The 18,635-nt window shown below is 37.2% G+C and overlaps 1 pseudogene; it reads right to left on the reverse strand.

Moving 5' to 3' along the window:
* Positions 1 to 14,232: 14,232 nt before the first annotated feature.
* LOC121041369 (40S ribosomal protein SA-like) overlaps positions 14,233 to 18,635 on the reverse strand; it is a 12,790-nt pseudogene continuing 8,387 nt past the window's right edge.

The raw sequence follows: 18,635 nt of genomic DNA on the forward strand, positions 1-18,635 counted from the left end.
TGTGAGAGAGGAAAGCATGGGGGAGGAACAGAGAGACAGAATCCCAAACAGGCTCCGTGCAGTCAGTGCAGAGCAGCACATGGAACTTGATTTTATGAACCATGAGACCAATATCAAGTCAGATGCATAGCAGACTGAGCCACCTAGGCACCCCTCATTTTGAAGGACTCTCTCCTTTGCTCCCTGATTCAGCCAAACTATCTTCTGGTAGGTCCAGGTCTTCCCAAGCATTTTCATAATGCTTAATAAGCTGTTATTAGTACAGAATAATACAACATAATAAGCCATCATCTTATATTTTAATAAGATACTATTAATGAAAACTTATATCCTGAACTGTTAATACTATATAATAGTAATAATTTTTAAAGTTTGTTTATTTTATTTATTGATTGATTTGAGAGAGAGTGGGGGGGGGGGGCAAAGACAGAGAGGGCGAGAGATAGAGAATCCCAGCCAGACTCTGCACTGTCAGCACAGAGTCTGAGGCAGGGCTCAGACTCATGAGTCATGAGATCATGACCTGAGCTGAAATCAAGAGTTAGTCACTTAGGGTGCCTGAATGGCTCAGTTGGTTGAACTTCTGACTTTGGCTCAGGTTGTGATCTCAGGGCTTGTGAGTTCGAGTTCCATGTGGGGCTCCATGCTGACAGCTCAGAACCTGGAGCCTGCTTCAGATTCTGTGTCTCCCTCTCTCTCTGCCCCTTCCCTACTCATGCTCTGTTTCTCTCTTTCTCAAAAATAAACATTAAAAAATTAAAAAAAAAGAGTCAGTCACTTAACTGACTGAGCCACCCAACCATTTTTGATTACAACATTAGCAGATCTGGAATCTTAGAAAGCAAGATCTCTTGGAATATTTAAGGGGCAAAAAGAATTTTAAGCAAAGTGTTCTTTAACTGAGAATGCTCTTCCCAGAATGAGAAATGTTTGTACATCTGCTGTAGTGTTCTGAATTTGTTGATCTCCCTGAGTATGATCAGACATTACAAGATCCTAAGAAGAACAATCCAGATTTGGTGCACTGGGAACAATTAAAGTCCTCATTCCTAGAGCCTAACAAGTTGTATAATGTAGCTTATTTGTTGGTTTGCTCAATGTATTTCTCTCATGAAGACAATGCATGTTTCCCCAGAACCAGTATAGTGCCTGACACCTAATAGATACTCCATAGATACTTGTTTCTCTCATGAAGACAATGTATGTTTCCCCAGAACCAGTATAATGCCTGATACTCCATAGATACTTGTTGATTGGCCAGTAGACAAAGTAAAATGTCCACTCTAGGGTTGGTGAACAAAAAATGTCATTTTTGGTACATAGGATAAAGTTTTAAACCTCCCAAAAGGGTTATGAGTTGGATCTGAAACAATGTAGAGAATTTCTACAAGCTTCAAATCTTCACCTCTTAAACATTGGTTGATAATTCTTATGTTGGTCTTAGCTAAAAAGGTATTGGTTTCTGTTTGGAAGTTTGTGTTGACAAATTTGCTTGTGACAAGTCTGGTGTTGGGCAGAGGTATCTTGATATTGACGGACAGCCCTGTAGCCATTGAGTAGAGTTGTCAGCATCCCCATTGGTGCAGTGGCCCACAGAATTTGGAAACTGCATTTCTCACGTTTGCTCAATTTTGAATAAACTACTAATACTAGGGTTTTTTTTTGTGAATGTGAGTTTCACTGTTTTGAACTGGTTCTTATCAGAGTGGCACTTAGTGCTCTAGATAGTATATGCTCAATATATATTTAATAAATGAAAGAAAGATTTACATTTTCTATTATTAATCAGTGGTCTGATGACATTCAATCCCCAATTTAGTCCTTTCCTATGTTGGGTAAGGTTGACCCATGTAACCAGTAGGATGTTGTAGAAATGACAGTGTGATGTCTGAGGCTAGGTCATAAAATATATGGCTTCCTTCTTGTTCTTTCTTGGATCATTCACTCTGGGAGAAATCAGCTGCCCTGCCTGAGAATACTCAGGCAGTCTATGGAGAGATTAATGTGGTGAGACTGAAGCTGCTTTCCAATATCCATGTGTGTAAGTTATCTTGGAAATGGATCCTTCAACCCCAGTCAAGTCTTCAGATGGCTGTTGCCCAGACAACTAAGCTGCTTTTAAATTCCTAATTCATGGAAAGGAAGATAAAAAATGTTTGGTGTTTTAGGCTACTAAGTTTTGAGGTAATTTGTTTTGTGACATTAGGTGACAAATATACATAGGGATCAAAGCTGTGACTCAAACAAGACCTCATTAGAAACCAGGCCTTAATTCCAATGTCTTTATCATTCTTTACCCACTTTCCTGCTGGTACATTAGTGACCTTGCTGTATACTAAAAATGGTGATCTGATGTCAGTTACATTATTTGCTAATATTTTTCCCCATTCAGTTATTTGTCTTTATTTTGGTTATGTTTTTGATATTCAGTAGTAAGTTCATTTGAAGGTAATGTAATAAGTTATTTTCCTTTTTTTTCTTTCTGTTTTTTCAAATTGCTTCTAACTTCTTTTTTAAAGCTTTAATAAATATTCAATTAGTTTTAAAATTATTTTATTTTGTATATTTCTGTCTTTAAATACTGTAATTTATTCTGGTATAAAGTTAATTATTTTGGGGGATAACCTTCTAGCCACCTCATTACTATAAAATCTAGAATTGTTCTTATATGGTACTATGTATTTCATGGTACCACTTTAAGAGTTACAGTTGATTACATATCCTTATTCCCTTTATCTGTGCAGTCTGCCACTTTGTCAAAGAAGACAGTGTACATTGGTCTGTTCTATATTAAGTCATGCTGATTACTACCTAATATGTTGTTTCTACAAATTTCTTGCCGCTTAAATTTAGATGGTTCTATTTTAGATTTTCTCTAAGCATAAAAGTCCATAGGTCTGCAACTTCATGTATCTTAGCTTATTCAGAAACTTTTAACCCACTTTCTGGCATGTAAAATATCACGTGGACTTTTTCTCTTCCTTTGGATTTATGTTTGATCAACTAACTTGCACTTGCAGAAATGTCAACAGTTTTCTTTTAATTAATATTTTTATCAAAGCTGACATTCTATCACCTTCATTTATAAGTCTATTAGTAAATTTTTCAGTAGTGTTCTTCAGGAAGAAAAATACCCACCAACTTTTTTGAGACTTTTTAAAGCATTTCATTTAAGTAAAAAATAAAATATCCATTTTGTGTAAGAAATTTTGTTTGTGACAAAGACAGTTTATAATTTCTGTGGTTGGAACTTGACCCAGGAGTTCGGGAAGTCATGTATCTGCATTTTGAATTGTTTCCAAGCAGCTACATTTGGTCACAACCTGGATGACTGGTTGTGGCATTTCACCTGCACTGTATCAGACTGGGTCAGCAGCCACTGGTGGCTCTGACAAATCCTGTCATTTGTTTTCATAAAGGCAGACTCTTCTTTTAAACATGGTGAATCTGTATCTTTTGCTCTTGCTGCTGGAAGATTTTCACCTTGAAGAAAGCCACTGTAGTGCTGTTTTATTTGTTACATTCTCTTCCTACCTTCATTAACAGAGTTTCCTAGTCACTGAACAAGATCAGCTAGTATTACATTTGATTTTATTAGTTAATTTATATTTTATTTTATCTTTTAAAGCTTTTATTTATTTATTTATTTATTTATTTATTTATTTATTTTTTAATATATGAAATTTATTGTCAAATTGGTTTCCATACAACACCCAGTGCTCATCCCAAAAGGTGCCCTCCTCAATACCCATCACCCACACTCCCCTCCCTCCCACCCCCCATCAACCCTCAGTTTGTTCTCAGTTCTCAACAGTCTCTTATGCTTTGGCTCTCTCCCACTCTAACCTCTTTTTTTTTTTTTTTTCCTTCCCCTCCCCCATGGGTTCCTGTTAAGTTTCTCAGGATCCACATAAGAGTGAAACCATATGGTATCTGTCTTTCTCTGTATGGCTTATTTCACTTAGCATCACACTCTCCAGCTCCATCCACGTTGCTACAAAAGGCCATATTTCATTTTTTCTCATTGCCACGTAGTATTCCATAGTGTATATAAACCACAATTTCTTTATCCATTCATCAGTTGATGGACATTTAGGCTCTTTCCATAATTTGGCGATTGTTGAGAGTGCTGCTATGAACATTGGGGTACAAGTGCCCCTATGCATCAATACTCCTGTGTCCCTTGGATAAATTCCTAGCAGTGCTATTGCTGGGTCATAGGGAAGGTCTATTTTTAATTTTCTGAGGAACCTCCACACTGCTTTCCAGAGCGGCTGCACCAATTTGCATTCCCACCAACAGTGCAAGAGGGTTCCCGTTTCTCCACATCCTCTCCAGCATCTAGAGTCTCCTGATTTGTTCATTTTGGCCACTCTGACTGGCGTGAGGTGATATCTGAGTGTGGTTTTGATTTGTATTTCCCTGATAAGGAGCGACGCTGAACATCTTTTCATGTGCCTGTTGGCCATCTGGATGTCTTCTTTAGAGAAGTGTCTATTCATGTTTTCTGCCCATTTCTTCACTGGGTTATTTGCTTTTCGGGTGTGGAGTTTGGTGAGCTCTTTATAGATTTTGGAGACTAGCCCTTTGTCCGATATGTCATTTGCAAATATCTTTTCCCATTCCATTGGTTGCCTTTTAGTTTTGTTGGTTGTTTCCTTTGCTGTGCAGAAGCTTTTTATCTTCATAAGGTCCCAGTAATTCCCTTTTGCTTTTAATTCCCTTGCCTTTGGGGATGTGTCGAGTAAGAGATTGCTACGGCTGAGGTCAGAGAGGTCTTTTCCTGCTTTCTCCTCTAAGGTTTGGATGGTTTCCTGTCTCACATTCAGGTCCTTTATCCATTTTGAGTTTATTTTTGTGAATGGTGTGAGAAAGTGGTCTAGTTTCAACCTTCTGCATGTTGCTGTCCAGTTCTCCCAGCACCATTTGTTAAAGAGACTGTCTTTTTTCCATTGGATGTTCTTTCCTGCTTTGTCAAAGATGAGTTGGCCATACGTTTGTGGGTCTAGTTCTGGGGTTTCTATTCTATTCCATTGGTCTATGTGTCTGTTTTTGTGCCAATACCATGCTGTCTTGATGATGACAGCTTTGTAGTAGAGGCTAAAGTCTGGGATTGTGATGCCTCCTGCTTTGGTCTTCTTCTTCAACATTACTTTGGCTATTCGGGGCCTTTTGTGGTTCCATATGAATTTTAGGATTGCTTGTTCTAGTTTCGAGAAGAATGCTGGTGCAATTTTGATTGGGATTGCATTGAATGTGTAGATAGCTTTGGGTAGTATTGACATTTTGACAATATTTATTCTTCCAATCCATGAGCAGGGAATGTCTTTCCATTTCTTTAAATCTTCTTCAATTACCTTCATAAGCTTTCTATAGTTTTCAGCATACAGATCCTTTACATCTTTGGTTAGATTTATTCCTAGGTATTTTATGCTTCTTGGTGCAATTGTGAATGGGATCAGTTTCTTTATTTGTCTTTCTGTTGCTTCATTGTTAGTGTATAAGAATGCAACTGATTTCTGTACAATGATTTTGTATCCTGCAACTTTGCTGAATTCATGTATCAGTTCTAGCAGACTTTTGGTGGAGTCTATCGGATTTTCCATGTCATCTGCAAAAAGCAAAAGCTTGACTTCATCTTTGCCAATTTGGATGCCTTTGATTTCCTTTTGTTGTCTGATTGCTGATGCTAGAACTTCCAGCACTATGTTAAACAACAGCGGTGAGAGAGGGCATCCCTGTCGTGTTCCTTATTTATTTATTTTGAGAGAGAGAGAGAGCATGAGTCAGGGAGGGGCAGAGAGAGGGAGAGAGAATCACAAGCAGGCTCTGCACTGTCAGTGCAAACTCATGAACCCTGAGATTATGACCTGAGCCGAAATCAAGAGTTGGACCCTCAACCAACTGAGCCACCCAGGCCCTGCTTATTATTTAATTTTTTAATTTTAATTCCAATACATTTAGCATACAATGAGTACAATGAGTATAATACAGTGATTCAACAATTCTATATGTTAATCAGTGCTTATTACAATAGCATTTAATCCTCTTCATCTATTTCACCATTCCCTTGCCCGTCTCCCTTCTGGTAAGCATCCAGTTTGTTCTCTATAGTTAAGAGTGTGTTTTGTTTCTCTTTTTTCTTTGTTCATTTGTCTTATTTCTTAAATTCCACCTACGAGTAAAATTATATGGTATTTTCTTTCTCTGATGGACTTAATCCACTTAGTATTATACCCTATAGATCTATCCATGTTGTTGCAAATGGCAAGGTTTTGTTCTTCTTTATGACTAATATGCCACTGTGTGTGTGTACACATATACACACAACATCTTTCTTCATTCATCTGTTGATAGATACTTGGGTTGCTTCCATAATTTGGCTATATAAATAATATTGCAATAAACATAGGGGTACATGTGTCTTCTCAAATTAGTGTGTTCATATTCTTTGGGTAAATGCCCCATAGTACAATTACTAGATCATATGGTAATTCAATATTTAATTTTTTGAAGAACCTCCATAATGTTTTCTACAGTGGCTACACCAGCCTGCATTCCCACTAATAGTGCATGAGGGTTCCTTTTTTTCTGCATCCTCATCAACGCATATTTCTTGTGTTTTTGATTTTAGCCATTCTGACAGGTATGAGGTGATACCTTATTGTGGTTTTGATTTGCATTTCCCTGATGACGAGTGACGTTGAACAGCTTTTCATGTGTCTGTTGGTCATCTGTATGTTTTTTTTTTTAAAGCTTGCTTATTTATTTTGAGAGACAGAGACAAAGAGCATGCATGGGAGGGGCAGAGAGAGGGTAGGAGAGAAAATCCCAGGCAGTCTCTGCATTGTCAGCATAGAGCTTGATGTTGGGCTCAAATTCATGAATCGTGAGGTCATGACCTGAGCTGAAACCAAGAGTGGGATGCTTAACCAACCAAGCCACCCAGAGGACCTGGTTATCTGTATGTCTTTAGAGAAATGCCTTTTCATGTTTTCTGCCCATTTTAATTGGATTATTTGGGTTTTGTGTGTGTGTGTGTGTGTGTGTTTGTGTGTGTGTGTGTGTGTGTTGAGTTGTATAAGTTCTTTATATATTTTGGATACTAACTCTTTATTGGATATGCCATTTGCAAATATCTTCTCCCATTCAGTAAGTTTTCATCTTGCTGATTATTTCCTTTGCTGTGCAGAAACCTTTTATTTTGATGAAGTCCCTATATTTTATTTTTGCTTTTGTTTCCTTTGCTTCAGGAAACATATCTAGAAAAATGTTGCTATGGCTGATGTTAAAGAAATTAATGCCTGTGTTCTCTTCTGGGATTTTTTATGGTTTCAGGTCTCATATTTAGGTCTTTAATCCATTTTGAGTTTATTTTTGTTTATGGTGCAAGAAAATGGTCCAATTTTGTTCTTTTGCATATAGCTTTCCACTTTTCCCAACATCATTTGTTGAAGAAACTTTTTCCCATTGCATATTCTTGCCTCCTTTGTCAATGATTAATTGACCAAAAAAAAAAAATTGACCATATATTGTGGGTTAATTTCTGGGCTATCTATTCTGGTCCATTCATCTATGAGTCGATTTTTGTTCCAGTACCATACTGTTTTGGTTACTACAGCTTTGTAGTGTATCTTGAAATCTATCAGCTAGTATTTAAAAAAATTTCTTTTATTTTTTTTATTTTTTTATTTTTAATTTTTTTTTCAACGTTTATTTATTTTGGGGACAGAGAGAGACAGAGCATGAACGGGGGAGGGGCAGAGAGAGAGGGAGACACAGAATCGGAAACAGGCTCCAGGCTCTGAGCCATCAGCCCAGAGCCTGACGCGGGGCTCGAACTCATGGACTGCGAGATCGTGACCTGGCTGAAGTCGGACGCTTAACCGACTGTGCCACCCAGGCGCCCCTAAAAAAATTTCTTTTAATCTTTATTTATTTTTGTGAGAGACAGAGACAGAGTGTGAGCAGGAGAGGAACAAAGAGAGAGGGAGACACGGAATCTGAAGCAGGCTCCAGGCTCTGAGCTGTGCACAGAGCCCTCTGTGGGGCTTGAACTCATAAACTGCGGGATCATGACTTGAGACACCCAGACGCTCCTATTAGCTAGTATTTTAACAGTGCCTTTCAATTAGGAGGAGAGTTGTTTCAATTGATTTGTATGCTTTTCTCTTCCTATTAACACCTAGTGTATCTTGTACTTTAATTGTTAAAGCAACATTCTATGCCCTGTTTTGTATCATCTCACAATTAGTCTGCATTTTTCAAACCAACACTATTTTGTTTTCACAGGGTCTTTGAACATGGTGCTTCCTCTTTGCTCCTTTCTCCTTTCACCAGTTTAGTAACTATTCATCTATCATATCCAAGTTGAGGCATCCCTTGCTCAAGAACAGTTCAGGTACTTATATATTCTAAAAAGATCATTTTTAGTATTCTAATTCTCATTAATTTGTATGATTATTTAATGTTTAACTCTCCTTCTAGACTACTCATTCCACGAGAACAAGTACTAACTGGATCTGGCTTGACCCAACATTTTATCTTTTTTCCTCCCAATATTGTATCTTCTGCATCTAGTACCATGCCTTTTACATGTTAGCAACCAAATATTTGTTCAACAAATGAATTAATGAATGCTTCCTCAATTATACATGTGGAAACTGAGACAAAGAATTCCTTTTTTTCTTTTCTTTTAATTTAAAAAAAAATTTACATCCAAATTAGCATATAGTGCAACATGATTTCAGTAGATTCCTTAGTGCGCCTTACCCATTTAGCCCATCCCCCTCCCAAAGTCCCTCCAGTAACCCTCAGTTTGTTCTCCATATTTAAGAGTCTCTTATGTTTTGTCACCTCCCTGTTTTTATATTATTTTTGTTTCCCTTCCCTTATGTTCATCTGCTTTGTCTCTTAAAGTTCTCATGTGAGTGAAGTCATATGATATTTGTCTTTCTCTGACTGACTAATTTCACTTAGCGTAATACCCTCCAGTTCCATCCACATAGTTGCAAATGACAAGATTTCATTCTTTTTGATTGCCAAGTAATACTCCATTGTATACATATACCACATCTTCTTTATCCATTCAGCCATTGATGGACATTTGGGCTCTTTCCATCATCCATCCATCAACATTTGGCTGTTGTTGATAGTGCTGCTATAAACATTGGGGTGCATGTGCCCCTTCAAAACAGCATCCTTGTATCCCTTGGATAAATACCTAGTAGTGCAATTTCTGGATTGTAGGATAGTTCTATTTTTAGTTTTCTGAGGAATCGCCATACTGTTTTCCAGAGTGGCTTCACCAGCTTGCATTCCCACCAACAATGCAAAAGAGATCCTCTTTCTCCACATCCTCACCAACATCTGTTGTTGCCTGAGTTGTTAATGTTAGCCATTCTGACAGGTGTAAGGTAGTATCTCATTGTGGTTTTGATCTGTATTTCCCTGATGATGAGTGATGTTGAGCATTTTTTCATGTGTCACTTGGCCATCTGGATGTCTTCTTTGCACAAGTGTCTATTCATGTCATTTGCCCATTTCTTCACTGGATTATTTGTTTTTTGAGTGTTGAGTTTGATAAGTTCTTTGTAGATTTTGGATACTAACCCTTTATCTGATATGTCGTTTGCAAATATCTTCTCCCATTCTGTGGGTTGCCTTTTAGTTTTGCTGATTGTTTCCTTCGCTTTTTATTTTGATGGTTCTCAGTAGTTCATGTTTGCTTTTGTTTCCCTTGCCTCTGGAGATGTGTTGAATAAGAAGTTGCTGCGGCCAAGATCAAAGAGGTTTTTGCCTGCTTTCTCCTCAAGGATTTTGATGGCTTCCTGTCTTACGTTGAGGTCTTTCATCCATTTTGAGTTTGTTTTTGTATATGGTGTAAGAAAGTGATCCAGGTTCATTCTTCTGCATGTTGCTGTCCAGTTTTCCCAGCACCACTTGCTGAAGAGACTGTCTTTATCCCATTGGATATTCTTTCATGCTTTGTCAAAGATTAGTTGGCCATAAGTTTGTGGGTCCATTTCTGGGTTCTCTATTCTGTTCCATTGATCTGAGTATCTGTTCTTGTGCCACAGAATTCTTAAATAGCTTCACCAGGGTCCTAAAGAAACTGAATAGCAGAAATAGGATTTAAACTTAGGTCTTCTGTTTCCTTGTTTTGTGATTTTTTTTTTTATTATTAAACACAGCTTCTCTATGCTTCTAAGTTGACCCTTTTTAATTTACCTTCCATCTTACAGTAGTTGTTTCTTTGGTTTCTTGCAAGTGGTTAGTATAACTTAGATCACACCTTGAGTGTAATTGCATCCCCAAAGCAGATGATAGGTAATTATCAGTGTGCCGGAAAAAGGAGATGGAAATCATCTTCAAGAGTCTTTCCCTTGTAATGTGTTACAGTTTCAGAGAAGTAAGTTGGACTGGGAGAGGTATTACAAAGAGACTCATCAGGTAAAGACTATGGGGGAAATTTGAAGCATTATTTGGTACTTATGACAATTTATGCTTATTCTGAAGCTGTAAAGTCTGAAGAGTATTATACTCAGTCTAGATATGATTTAAATGTTCATAGTCCTGAATCTTCTACTCATTAGCTGTAAGATTTTGTGCAGGTACCTTTACCTGTTTGGTCTCAATTTCATGTCTAAAAAATCGTGAGTGAATGAGTGAGTGAGTCTTAGGCAATTATTATAGAATTATTGGCAAACATTCTGACTGCAAGTCTATAAAAACAACTTGGTCACCTTCCCTCACATTCTTTGCTAAAAGAAGTAGAATATGCTTGTGATTTGGGGATTTAGGATAGAAATTTATTCTATTCCAGCCCTTCCAAGTGTGTAGAGGGACTAGTTCCACTTCTCTTTACATTGATTATAGTTTTGTGAGGCTCATTGTAGGCCATTTCTAATAAGGGAGAACTGAATCTTGGTATATTTATTTCCAGTTAGAATAATGAAATGTTAGTATTGGTTAGGACCTTGAGAGTCAGTAAATATACCAACTTATTTTATACATGAGGAAAGATAAGGCTTGAAAGGGAAAATGGAGAGCTCAGGCTCAACTGAAGGCTTTGGACTTTATTTCCAGTATTCTTTCCACTATGCCACATGGCTTATTTAGTGCCATGCTGTAATTTTCACCATGCTTAAAAAGATCTTAAAATTATCTCTGATGTAATGATAATGAAATTTGAAAAGTTAATGAAGGACTGGTGCATTTACTATCTTTTCAGATATAAATATCCTTTATATGATTATAAAAATAGTATTTGATTATTGTAAGAAATTTCACTCCATTCAGAAGTGCACAAACTCAAAAATGAAGGATTCTCCACAATCTAAATCCCTCAGAGACACTATTAACTTGGTTCACAATTTTTAGGTTTTACACACACACATTTTTTTCGTATATGTCTATATATCACAGATTCTATCTCTCTACATGGAGATGATAGGCATATATATATATATATATATATATATATATATATATATATATAATTTTTATATATGTATTTAAAAATTAGATTGTATTATACCATTTGCATCCTAGTCCTTTTTCATGACAATATTTAGGGGTCATATGGACAACAATATATAGACATATTTTCTTATTAGTACACTTCTTCCACTTATGATGGAGTTACATCCTGTTGAAGCCGTCAGACATTGAAAATATCATAATTTGAGAGTGTAGTTAATACACTTAATCTACTGAACACCATACCTTAATTGTGCTCAGAACAGTTACATTAGCCTATAGCTGGGCAAAACTATCATCTAACACATCTAACACACATCATCAAAACTATCGTCTAACACAAAACTTATTTTGTAATAAAGTACTGAATATCTTGTATAATTTATTGAATGTTGTACTAAAAGTGCAAAACAGAGTGGTTGTGTTTTGGTTGTTTACCTTCATGATTGTGTGGCTGACTGGGAGCTGCAGCTTGCTGCTTCTGTCCAGTATCATGCAAGTGCGTCATGCTGCATATACTTAGCCAGGGAAAGGATCAAAATTCAGAAGTTTCAGAATTTGAAGTATGGTTTGTATTGAACGTTTATTGTTTTTCCCTCTTAATATAAATTTGAAAAATTGCAAGTCAAAGGCAGTATGTGCATTTAATTTATTCTTTTTATTTGGTGACTGGTTGTTCGTTGTATTACTGTATTTCACTTAAGCAATCATCTCCTATTGGATATTTATATTGTTTCCAGTCTTTTGCTTGTTTAGACAATGCTGGAGGTGCCTGCCTGGCTCAGTTGGAAAAGCATATGACTCTTGATCTCAGGGTTATGAGTTTAAGCCCCACGTTGGGTGTAGAGATTACTTAAATGGATAAATGAATACAGACTTTCAAAAAATTAGGTAATGCTGCAGGGAACATCCTTCTTCATGCATCTTTGCATATTGGTGTTTCTTCATAATAAATTTCTAGAAACCACACTTCGAGTTGATCATAATATTTAGATACAAAATTATGTATGTAAGGCAATACAGTTAGTCAATTCTTATAGTAGGAAAGGATGGGGATTTCAGACCTAGTGTAATTTTAGATACAAGGCCCTGGAACACATGAACATTTCCTTGGTCAAGCTTTGTGGTTTTGTAATCACACTTTTGCAGGGTTGGCTCAGTGTAGCAAATTCCAGTTCACTGGATCCTGTAGGTCCTTTCTAGTTGCTCTGTAAGTATTTGCTTCACTTGGCTAAAGTTCACTGTTAATGATTTGAATCAGGCTAAAGATGCCTAGAGTTTAGGTTCTTCCTTCCAGCCCACAGTTATTTTCCCATCAGTTTTTTTTTTTATTAGACCATCAAGTATTGGAAGAGATTACCAATTATGTGTCAGGGAATGAGGCAAAGAGGAAAAATATCACTTTCCTGCTGAGAAATTGTCATTTGTGAAAAAGACAAGCTGATGACATCTCTGAACTGGCTTCTTGCCTAGAGGGATTGCCAGGAAGGGAAGAGCCCCCATGGCTTTGGTTTGCTATTCCCTTTAGTTGCTTGAACTTTGCTCCCTCTGTCCTCACCTGTGATATAGCCAGTATTTTCAGAAATATTTAGTAGCTTCCCCATACCCCAAGCCCTAACTCAACCAATGTGGTCCATGTCTTTGTTGAAGGATTATTTCTTCTTAAACATGAATCCAGAGACTGAGGGGATCTTAGAAGGAAGACAGCCATCAGAAGTCATATGATAGGGTGACATCTTTCCTCTGGAATTTCTCTCACAACATCTCTGTAATGTCATCTTTGAGTGGCTTCTGTTGGTCTTCAGAATAAAACTTACATTCCTAGTCTAGTAATTAAAATCCTCTATAGTTGACACAGGGTTGACCTTTCAACCATATTTCCTAGTTCCTCTAAACATGCCAGTACTCTAGTCATTCCTCAACTTCTACTCTGTCTTGGCTTATGCCATTTTCTCTACCTGTTAATGTAATTTATGTCACTTAAATACCATCACTTCCACAATATCCTCCTTCTTGAACTTCTGTGACACTTTAACTGTATTTTTGTGACACTAATAATTTTCTATTCTGTATTGAAATTTTATATATATCTATCTTATATCTTCTACTACAATGTAAACACTTGGAGAACAGATTGATGTGACTATGACTGGTATTTGTATTTCAATATCCAGGATATTCCTAATAATGAATAAGTATTACTATGGAGATGGATAGGCAGACCAATACAATTTTTAGCTGAATATCCCTGTGCCAGAAAGGCTAAAAGAGGAAACCCGTTCCAATCTGGGGATAGCTTAAATCTTTAAGCCTTCTAAATCTCATTATCAGAAAACAGTGCTGTATCCCAGCTGCCTGAATATTCAAGTGCAACACCTAAAGTCACCCACTTCTACTTACCTTGCACCCATTTTCTTACCTCAAGAACTGATCCTGCTACTTACCTTGCACTCATTTTCTTACCTCAAGAACTGATCCTGTTGGATCAATGACCAATGGGAAGTATGTGGGAAGCCCAGCTTTACAAAGATAATGAAAACATTTTTTCCAGCTCATACTCAGGTGAGTGTCCTGCTAGGTTAACTCCACAAATATATTCTCTGGTTTTGTAATTTTGTGCTAAAAGACATCCCAATATACTATTAACCTTAAGTTATCTACTTTTCTTTTTTCTTTCTTTTCTTTTCTTTTTGTTTTTCTTTTCTTTTTTTTTTTTTTTTTTTTTTTTTTTTAAAAACTTTTATAAGCTGCTTATTTTGCATCAACCTTATTTCTGTCTTGTCTGAGTGTTTGGAAAAGTAGTTTAAGAGAACACTCAGTGTCTGCTCCCATCCATTTAGTGGCCTGGGTAGTGGGAGCTGCAAATCAGTCTTCAGTGGCAGGCTGAGCACTCCAGTCTTCAGTGCAGAACTGCTGAATAGGCACAGAGAGAACCATGCCTTCAGATCAGACTGTGACTTCATGTTGAATAGCAGTGAACTCGGGAACTCAAACAGTCCATTCACCCTGAAATTTCTCCTTTGTCACTGTCTTCTCAGCAGTTTCTTTTCAATTTCTTTTTCGTTTCTTCAAATCTTTGTAGAAGTTGAGATCAGGTATGGCTTCCTATGGTGTTCACGGAAAATGGTGCAATGCATGTGCAGAACTTCCTAGGTCAGTTTCCACCACATCAGACCCACTGAGTGGGCTCACTTATTATTGCAGAGATGACGGTGTCCACATAGCACAGAGGACAGTCTTTGTTACACATACAAATGGAGGCAGGTTAACATAAGAAGCCTCTGTGAGAAGCTGGTGGTCAGTCCTAGATCAATAACCACCAGAAGTCTTGGCTCCTAGTAGGCTGCCTGGATCTGATTAGTGAAAGTTCCAGGAGTGAAACAGCAAGAAATAGGAATGGCTCCAGTGGCAGCAGCTTACTTCAGCACAGCTCACTGACCACTATTCCTGGGTGATATGACGCTGACATCAGCGGGTTTTCAATGGCAACAATGGCATGAGCTGCCAGCAGAAGGTTCTCCCAGGTTCTCTTGAGATTTATGATGTACATGCCATCACATTTCCTTTTGTAGATGTACTGTTCCATTGGGAAGTCACTGTTGGTATCACCTAAGTGGATTCCTGCTGCAAAGAATTTGAGGACATCCTCCTCCTTCACTAGTAGGACATCAAGGGTTCCAGACACTGTGAAAGTTTCCCTTTAAGTTACAATTGGAATGCAAAACAATGCCATATGGACTCCTCTCTGGGTAGTGTGGAAAGGCTTAATTTTTCTAGTTTTAAAAGCACTGTGAAAACCAAGTAATGCCTATGTAATATTTTTTTAAGCTTATTTATTTATTTTGAGAGAGAGAGAGAGAAAGCACACATGCGAGTAAGGGAGGGACAGAGAGAGGGAGAGATAGAATCTCAGGCTCACTATCAGTGTGGAGCTTGATGTGGGGCTCGAATTCGTAGACCATGAGATCATGACCTGATCTGAAACCAAGAGTCAAGCATTTAACCAACTGAGCCACTCAGGTGCCCCTTCCTAATATCATTCTCTTATAATGTTTAATTTGCCTGTAAGTTAGCTAAATGTAAAGCTGGTTTTTAAATATACGTAGTAAGTGCTTCCTGACCATCATTGAGGTATTCTGTCCACTATTCAATTCTATCCACCAGTTGACTTGGTCAGGGACACTATGTGAGGCTGTGCAGAGTATAAACTGCCCAGTTTGGGTATGAATCATGAGGGAATGCTGCCCTCCAGAGCAGTGCAATGTGTCCTCTGGATGACCACAATGATTTGATGTTCAGGTACGCGCATTTTTAGTTTGGAAACTCTGGACCCCTCTTGTATTCATTTGCTGGCATTGTTGTAACAAACTACCACATATTGATACTTAACAAAAATATATTGTTTCAGTTCTGGAGACTAGAGTCCAAGAGCAAGGTATGTTCAAAGTTGAATCCTTCTGAAGGATGTGAGGTAAGGATCTTTGTCCAAGGCCTCTCTTCTTGGCTTGTCAATGACCATTTTCTCCCTGAGTCTCTTCACATCACCTTCCTCCTATGCATGTCTGCCTCTCTGTCCAAATTTCCTCTTTTAATAAGGTCTCCAGTTAGATTGGATTAGGACCCACCTAATGCTCTCATTTTAACTCAGTTACCTCTGTAAGGACTCTGTTTTCAAATAAGGTCACATTCTGAGGTACCAGGAGTTAGGACTTCTTTTTGGAGGAAACATAATTCAAGCCATAAGAACTCCTAACAGATGAAAATAAAATCTAGATCTTCATGGGAAGTACACTGGATGCAGAATTTGAGCTCTCCTAGTAACTAGTATATCCAGAATAGAGAGGAATATGTAGGAATGTATCGCAAGCCACGTCCAACAATATCTTGGGCTGGACTGGAATTAAGGGCAGGTTTACAGGCAGAAAAGGATAATGTGGTGTTAATTAGGAAACTGAGGCAGAATTGGTGTTTATGTGCTAGGACAGGCATTACTCCAGATTCTTCTGACAGTGAGCCTTTGACACCAAAGCTAATATTTGACATAATCCACTGCAGAAGTATGCATGTGTGCAGGTATGGAAGGGGTGGTCTGGATCATTTAAAAAACTGGAAGAAGCAGACAGCTCAGAAAGGTAGGGGAAACTACACATCCATGGACTCTTTTGCAAAGGTTCTATGAGAGTCAGTGGCAGCCCAGTCCCAGTGGTTGCTGCCATGACTACAAGACATTCTCACACAGCCCTGCTCAGTATCCCAGGCATCCTACCTCTGTTAGCCTCCAACTAGGTTACCTAAAAGCTTTGTAGCTTTGAGGATACCCTTGCTGGCTTATGTACAGATATGGCTAAGTCCTTTACCATTGAACCCCAAAATGCCTAGAAATAGAAATATCATTTATAAATATATATTTTAAAAACACATAAATATATTTATATAAATATGTATAAAACACACATATATTTATTTATGTATAGCATATATAATGTTTGTTTTATAGAAATATATTTATTATAATATGTAATATATTTATATATTATATTATATAATATATACTTAATTATTTTAATATAATATATTAATTACATTATATATTAATATATTATATATTAATTATATTATTAATCTATATTTATATTTCTTAATATATATTTAAAATGTGTAAGTATACACAAATATATGACATATTGAAAATATGTATACTATATTCTTATATTTTATATAATACATGGTAAAACATGTTTCAAAACTAAATATATAATTTATTTCAATATATTTCAAAAATAAAATATATAATTTTATTTATTTATTTTTACATATTTACTGCAGAGACTCATATGATATGAGAAGTCATAGAGTAAACCATATATAAGTATATATGTAAAAAAATACATTTTGGGGTGCCTGAGAGGCTCACTCGCGTAAGTGTTAGACTCTTGATTTCAGCTCAGGTCATGATCTCATGGTTTGGGAGATTTAGCCCTGAATTGGGCTCTGTGCTGGCAGTTCAGAGCCTGCTTGGGATTCTCTCTCTCCCTCTCTGCCCATCCCCTTCTTGTGCTCAAAATAAATAAATAAACTTTAAAAATATATGCATTTATATAAATATACTTATTTATATAAATATATATGTAAATATATTTATACACACATACGTATATATGTATTATATATGTATGTATATATGTGTCTATATCTATATCTAGTCTATATATATACTTTAACCATCCTTTTCTATTTAAGCAAGCTACTAAATGGTTATCAAGAGATATTATTCCTCCCTTGATAAGTATTATCAGTAGTAATATTGTGACAACCAGGGCAAATAGCGAGAATGTACACATATCAGCCCTGGGGGAAAACTTACAATGTCAACTAGTAGCAGATGTGTAGTTTTTTTTTCTCTGTTCATAAGATTCTATGGCAGCACAAAGCAATCTGGCATGGCTAGAAATCAGATTCTGGCAAAGAGATTTCCATTCTTGAGATTTGGGGCTTTTAGGATGAATTATTAGGGAAGCATCAGCTCTTCCTTGCTGTTGTACGTGGCCAGCCAGGGTACAACACCATTAAGAGTGGGCTCTACCTTCATGCTGCTAACTCAGCATTTATGGTTGGGGGTACAAGCCTCTCCCCTGAAGTGATTAGTGGGCTGAAGTGTAAGACTTGTGATTGCAGCTGTATTATCTAGCAAACTAATGGCAGGATTTTTTACATAAACATTCAGGTTGGAGAATCTGGCATGACTGGGGAACTGGGGCCCAGGACTTGCCGCCATTGACCAGGATTAATTGCTTTAAGCAATAGGTCATTGCTGAGTTTGTGTGAAGCTTTGTAGAAAGCTAACTTCTTTCCGGGAGGCCTGCCTTCCCAAGATAAGTCTTGGCATGTTAACCCTTCTGTCTCAAGGGAAATGGTATAAATACAGAGAAGAGAGAGGCTGGCAGTTGGGGAATTGATACTTGAGCAGAGATTCAACACATTGACACTCTTGTTCATCCCTCCAGTCATATATACTACAGAGTCAAAGTTTGAGTACATATATTTTTATTCCCAGTTCACTATTCTTTGCAGCATCCTTCAGCTCTTCTTCCTCCCTCCCTCCCTTCCTCTTTCTTTCTTTCTTTCTTTCTTTCTTTCTTTCTTTCTTTCTTTCT

The sequence above is a fragment of the Herpailurus yagouaroundi genome, unplaced genomic scaffold (assembly GCF_014898765.1).
Source record: "Herpailurus yagouaroundi ecotype Mexico unplaced genomic scaffold, PumYag 183, whole genome shotgun sequence".
Classification (NCBI taxonomy): Eukaryota; Metazoa; Chordata; class Mammalia; order Carnivora; family Felidae; genus Herpailurus; species Herpailurus yagouaroundi.